Source organism: Paroedura picta, chromosome 7 (assembly GCF_049243985.1).
Source record: "Paroedura picta isolate Pp20150507F chromosome 7, Ppicta_v3.0, whole genome shotgun sequence".
Taxonomy (NCBI): Eukaryota; Metazoa; Chordata; class Lepidosauria; order Squamata; family Gekkonidae; genus Paroedura; species Paroedura picta.
The window spans coordinates 39,293,282-39,300,183 of record NC_135375.1 but is presented as its reverse complement, the minus strand read 5'-3'; the positions used below and the strand labels follow the sequence as shown (position 1 = coordinate 39,300,183).

Sequence of the window (6,902 nt, the reverse complement as noted above, 5' to 3'; positions counted from 1 at the left end):
AACCATACCTGTAGCTTGAAAATAAAGAATGTCTTATTAGTATTTTGGGGTTTCTAGGATACATTATTGCCACCTTCAAGCTTTGACTTCTGTCAGTAAAATACAGGGAGATGGGGCAGGGCTCTTTCTGTGAAAATGCTGAAACCTACTCCAGTGTCTAAATTAAAATGGCACACAAAAGCAGTAAAGATGCATGCACTTCAAACTACAGTTCCATAATTGGGAAGGGGCGAGCTTAAAACTTTATTTATTTTCTAGCATATTTACCAAAAACAACAGGTTTCTAAGTCTGTTCCAGGTCCCATTTAGACTTTAATTCAGACTAAAATAGTATTAGGCACACAGGATTTGTAGGAATCAACCAATTTGGGGGGGGGGGGGGTCTGGCTTTAGCTGAATAATCTTTTTCATGCTTTTAAAGTCCATGAAAGTGTCAGCAAGTGGAATTTTTCTTCCAAATAGTGGTTTCTGACCCTGTTCTCCTCGCATGATACCACTCTGCTCCCCCATCTTGGGAAAGAGATGAAATTGCATCTGGCTGTCAATTTCAACAATGTGCCAACTTTCAGCTTCTTGTATTTTGAAATGGGGCAATATTTTAAATACCAAAACCCAGGGTTTAAAATGGAACTGACAGCCTCCTAACTACAGCCTAGCAAGTGATGATGTGATCATAATGAAATGTAATTAAATTGTCTATGTCAGGGAGACAGCTGACCAGTCACTCAATGTATATCTTATTGCTGTCATTTATTTCATTAGCTATTAGCTTCCTTAGGTGTTTTATTTTCAGCCATACTTTGTTCTTCGTGACACAGCTCTGCATTTATTCCTAAATCGTTAAAAAAAAAAAACCCAAGTCATCCATTAGACTTTTTAAAAAAGCTATGGTAATTCTTTTATTTCCTTCTCTAATACAGGATTGCTGCACTGTAGCCTATAACTTTTCCCATTCCCCTAAATATGTATACATGATGGGTGAGGAACTGTACTGTATCTTTCACCCAGCCCTATGTTCACTGTCCCCCCCTACCTGCTGTTGCTTGTAAGTACATATCTGATTTTACCCCACAGCAGACAAGGGAGGGTAGTGCTCATGCAGAACAAGAAGGAATTAGGCAACATGAACCATTATGGCACACTTTCCAGCTGTTTTGGAAAATTTAAAACAAGCCAAAAGATCTTTTGGGCTGTAGTTTGGCAATTCTGTATCTAAAATGACATTAACAATGAATAAGGTGATGCAATGTATTGAAGGGATTTATTTATTTACTTCATTTATACCCTATCTTTCTTCCCAATGGAATCCAGAGAAGCTTCTCCTTATCCAGTTTATCCTCACAACAACCCTCCTGAAGCTGGGAGTCTATGATTGGGCCCAGCAAGTATCCATGGCAGTACAGGGATTCAAATCTGGGTCTCCACGATTCTAACCCTATTCACACATTACAGTGATTGCATAGACATCCTGCATTAACATGCATACACTTATTTTTAAGAAACAGCCAATGCAAGTTCACTTTTCAAATAAAGCTGAGGATAAGCAGTGCCTGGATTAATATGAGGTAAAGCTGTACATACATTGTGTATAACATGAGAATTACTCAACACATAAAGAAAACTAAACTATATACCTTGCATTCACTGTCACTTGCGATCATCCCACCAGCTCTCAATGCATCATTTTCTCCCAAGAGGTTATATCCTCATGAAATATTGCCTAATTTTTGGATGAATGTTTAGAAACACTTCTTTTTGCTCCCAAACTGTGGCTACTTCTTTATTTATCTCTCACTACGGAACTCAGGGCAAGACATGCAACAATGGTGCTCCTAGCTACTGCTTCTGCTACCCAGGCTCTTCTTTCAGCTGTAGACAGGGAAACAAAAAAGCCAAAGTTGTCATATTGATAATTTGTGCAACATTTATTTCAGTACATTTCTCATTTTTTTAAAACTCGTGTTCACCATGACTAAATGGAGATAAGAGCCATGAAAATCCAAAACCTGAAATAAATTAATCCTAGCTTTGAAACCTTCAGTACAGCCATTGTCTAGAGGAGAACACTTGGATGTATACAGGAAAATGACCCACTGGCAACATTGTCATTGGAAGAGTTTGACCCATTATGAACTGCCCACCTAGATCTGCAAACTAATGCAATTTATCTTATGTCAATGAAGAACAGTTAAAATAAAGTACAAAAGTGGTCACAAACTAAAGCGCAAAGCAGATATTTACAACATCAAATTAAATCTGTAGTCTTTGCTAAAGGTGTCGGGTGAATTTGAATTCTTGTTTTGATCAGGTGCACACAAATTCTGGTAATGAATATGCATTTGGGCAATTCATCTCAGTTCTATTGAAAATGTTTGCAGCTGCTGTGTGCCAACTGAAGGAAACACACAGCTTCATTCACAACCTAGTTCAATTGAATCACTTGTGTTTAAGCGGATATAGTTCCACTGAAGTCAGACAGCAAAGTCCTGTGGGTCCATTTCAGCTCACATGGCACAAACAGACTTCAATTTATTTTCCTTACCTTCTGTTGCATTTCAAGCCTGTTAATATTTGCAACAACCTTAACAACAACCAGAAAATTTTAAAATGCTTTTTGAGGGGGAGGCAGGATTTGGCTCAAAGAACATTTACTTAATTTTTAGTGTTGAAAGCACATATCCAGCATTTTAAACTTTAGTTGGCCCAGCTATAGTTATCAGCTCACAAAGAATGTCTGTTATTTGGTACACAGCTCTCTTTCTTTCTTTCTTTCTTTCTTTCTTTCTTTCTTTCTTTCTTTCTTTCTTTCTTTCTTTCTTTCTTTCTTTCTTTCTTTCTTTCTTTCTTTCTTTCTTTCTTTCTTGCTTGCTTGCTTGCTTGCTTGCTTGCTTGCTTGCTTGCTTGCTTGCTTGCTTGCTTGCTTGCTTGAGACCACCTCATAACTTTAAAATGATCTAAACCTATACAAACCATCAAATAGCATAATCATTCACGTAATTTAGAAGCAGAGTTAGCATTTTAAAAATCCATTGTCAAATGCTTAGGGGAATAAAAGCACCTCAACTTGGCACCTGAGAGATTCTCGATGTCAATCAATAGCTCCAAGAACTGAACGCTATAGGTGAAGCTCAAACACAGAAAGGGTCCAAGGCCTTGTTACTACCATCCTATAATCTGAAGGCAGGATAATTCATAGCAAGGCTTTTGAAGATGATCTCAAAGGTCTAGATTCTCAAGTAATTTAAACATGGGTCAAGATCATGTAGAACATGCAACAGTGATGGAAAACACAAGATTGGAGGCCCCCCTGAGACGCTGGAGACCAGCTACCAATTAAAATACTGACCTTGATATAGGGTTCCTAACTCCAGTTTGGGAAATTCCTGGAGATTTGGGAATGGAGCCTAGGTAGGATGGCAACTGGAGAGGGGAGAGACAACAGCAGGTTATAGCGCCATAAAGTCTGTCTTCCAAAGCAGCCATTTTCTCTAGTGGAACTGATTTTGGTAGCCTGGGACATATATAATCCTGGGAGATCTCCTGGTCCCACCTGGAGGTTTGTAACTTTACCTTGATAGACTAATGATCCCACTTAGTATAAGGTAGCTGCCTGTATTTAATTATTAAGACTGCCAGCCTTTTGGTGGATTCCTCTGCTCACCTCTTATTTCTTGCTGTTGCTTGGAACAGTGGAGGGATGTTGGGCTGATGACATGATGTCACTTCCAGGAAAACTCCAGAAGTTGTCCTATTCTTCAAGATGACTATTGCTCATATAGACTGAGAACAGTCAAAGGAAAATTACAAAAGTAGTTTCTTTGCTTCAGGCTTGTTATAGTTAAACTTTCAGAAACCTGGCCCTTCAGACTGAAGGAGTCCAGTAGCAGTGGCATCTCACTGTAACATACTTCTCTCAAAACCCTTTCTTGCCAGCTGAGTGCTCTTAAATAAATATGGAAGAATATTTACTTTGGCATGTTTCAACGACCTGCCCTGAGCCTTTCTGAAAGGCAAATACCTCTGTATTCTTCATTCACAACGGATGTGTCCCTGCCAAAAGGGAAAGGTGGAAACTGTAGAGCATGTACTACTGCACTGTTCCTACTCTGGTGACATTAGCTCACAATATATCACACCAGTGTTAGTCAACTCTCCAGGAAGATCTGAGCAGTTCTACACCTACCTGCTTTGACTTGCAATGCTGCAAAATTTTGTATGAGTGTATGTAAGCAGATAGTAAAGGCTGGATTATAATGACCCCTTCAAATGTATTTGTATGTGGCAAGGTTTTAAGCTGATTTGATAGCAATGTTTACTTCCATCTAAACAGAAGTGGTCAATCATCTTTAGGAGTCATCAAAAACTCTTTTGTTTTACTCTAGAATTTATAATTCCTAGAAAGGCATGATGTCTCTTCTGGGTTTCCCCCAGAAATGATTCATGTTATTGTCAATAGCCACCTTCCCAAGCCCCCACCCATTGGTAGCCAGGCCAAACCTGGTAAGCCTACCCTAAACAGTGTCAGCAAACCATCAGATGGGGCTGCAGTTCGAGCCCAGGTTTTGTGACAGGGTTCACTGCAGTTACTGGTTTCTACCCCTCCCCATTCCTCCACCCATGGAGGAGATGGTACAAGCAGATGAGGGGAAAAATACACAGGTAGGTGGGAGCATGGATGGGTAAGCAGGAAGGGAACTTTGTGTTGGGTAAAGTGGTCATACTCTGTCAGGGACCCCAGAACTGGTTCAAGGGAAAAAAGGGACCATATTTCATTAAAACACTCTTGTTGGTAGAGAATAGACAATCTCTCGAAAAGCAATGTCCCTCTTCAACATGCAAATCATAACTTGTAGAACTTTGTTTAATAAGCAAAAGGTAGTCCAGGCTAGCCAGATTGTCTTTTCTCCTACACGGACCCAATGCAAATTGCAGCTATGGATGCAGCGACATCACACTTTACAGACTAACTCATATCTGTAATCTTTGTCACATCCATTTATGTTCTCCATACAATGAATGCCTAATTCTGCCAAGTCAAAGTTGGAAAATTCTTAGAGATCTGATGGTTGATCCTGAGGAGGACCTCAATCAGTGGAATATAAAGCCATCAAGTCCACTCTCCAAAGCAGTCATTTTCTCCAGAGGAACTGAATTCTGTAGTCTGGAGATCAGTTGAACTTCCAGTAAATTCCCATGCTCCACTTAAGGCTGGTAACCCTATAGAGCAATAGAGCTTCATTCCCAAACATCAGCTATTAAAAGGGCTGGTTGCCTGATCTGCCTCTTCAGGCTTCCAAGACCAGAAACTCGTTGTCTTCTCTCTAACTCTTGCATTGCAAGGGAAATCTGAGAGGGCCCCCTTCCACCTAGTTTGGAACCCTATAGAATAAATGCCCTATAACATTGTTTGGTGAAGAGCAAAGAGAGAGAAGCTGATAGAGTATTCTTACTCCATCAAGAGCTCTGATCATGGTGTCTCCCTTTCTGTAGAGCAGAAGTTGTAGAATCAACTCTATGTGGCAATTTTCCTGTAGAGCTGCAGTCCACATTCTCAAGTCCTCAGAAGGCTGTCTGCAATTCAAACACTTTAGTAACCCTGACCTGGATAGGCCAGGGAAGTCCGATCTTATCAGATCTTGGAAGCTAAGTAGGGTTGATATTATGTTCATGACACAGAGTCATGCAATAGCAAACCACCTCTGAACATCTCTTGCCTGGCAGTCAGATGTAGCATTTCTCTGATGTAGGGAACATGAATAGAAACTTAACTGAAAAGTAACATTTTCTCAGTTTACTAAAATCAGAAAAGCAGTTGAATAAGTAGATATTTCCCACACAGCATTAGTTTTTGTTGTTGTTGTTTTGACAGAGTAACCTTTTTTGTGTCATTACGTGGCTGCTGATGCTTTGAAAACAGAAAGAAGAGAGATGGTTCTGCAGTCAGAAATGATAGAGCATCTGTGTATATACTAAGTGACACTGATTAGCTGAGTCCCCAGTGAATATAATACCTCTATAGAGGTGAAAGGGCAGAGAATTAATGACAGTGGTCTCGCAGTAAGAGGGAAACAACAGGTCACCCTGTCTCTGAGGCCTTGATCTCTCCTGCCCTTTTATTGGACACATGGCATAAGGCCATCAGTACAAGCGAAAGCTGTGTAATGCACAGGTTTGATGAAGTACAATTATAGCATCAAAATGAATAGGTTTAAGAGAAAAGCTAGGGTTCTTAAATAGTCATCCATGCTCCAAAAAGCAGGCAGGTTGTAAGTTACGGCTCTCATCTTAATTGTTACACATGTAAGCAGTCAAGATAGTGTAGAATCTTACAAGGGGTACTCAGTTTTGACATTGGCTTCATGTGCCCTATTATTATTATCATCACCACCACCATATTATTACATTATTACCATAGGAATAGGAGAATCTGTCTTGTACTGTATGATGGCAATGTCTATTTTCCTCCCTCAGAGGCAAGATTTCCCCCCATTTCCCTTCTGTGACTGAGCTGCCCTAGTAATGTGTTTTCTTTTTTGCTGAAGAACTGTCCTACCCTGTCATAATATATTTGGGCTGTTGGCTCAGTCCAGGAAGCTGAGGGAATGATCAGAAGCTTGTTTTAGCTTAAAACAACTTAAATGACACTTGAGGCATTTTGAAATTAAAAAATTACAAAATATTTTATTTGAGGGGAAATCAGTACATGTGCAGACTTTAGTTATATTCAGGCTAATGAGAGTTTCTTAAACTGTTCAAGACAAATCTTTATATTGATAGGCTTTTTATTTAGTTATGTGTCTTCTAGGCCACCCCCTCTCTGAACTGGTATCAGGGCAGCTTAAAAAGTTCATAAAAACAGACCAAGTTCACTTATATATAAAACCAAGATAGCCTGATAAAAA

The 6,902-nt window shown here is 39.6% G+C and overlaps 1 long non-coding RNA gene across 1 annotated transcript; it reads right to left on the bottom strand.

The window, feature by feature from the left end:
* Window positions 1–1,642: 1,642 nt before the first annotated feature.
* LOC143841763 (uncharacterized) lies at window positions 1,643–3,735 on the bottom strand. Its single transcript, XR_013232794.1, has 3 exons — window positions 3,662–3,735; window positions 3,347–3,420; window positions 1,643–1,869 (listed from the first exon to the last, which is right to left on the bottom strand). It is a non-coding gene; the product is annotated as an uncharacterized LOC143841763 (long non-coding RNA).
* Between the last annotated feature and the right edge of the window lie 3,167 nt (window positions 3,736–6,902).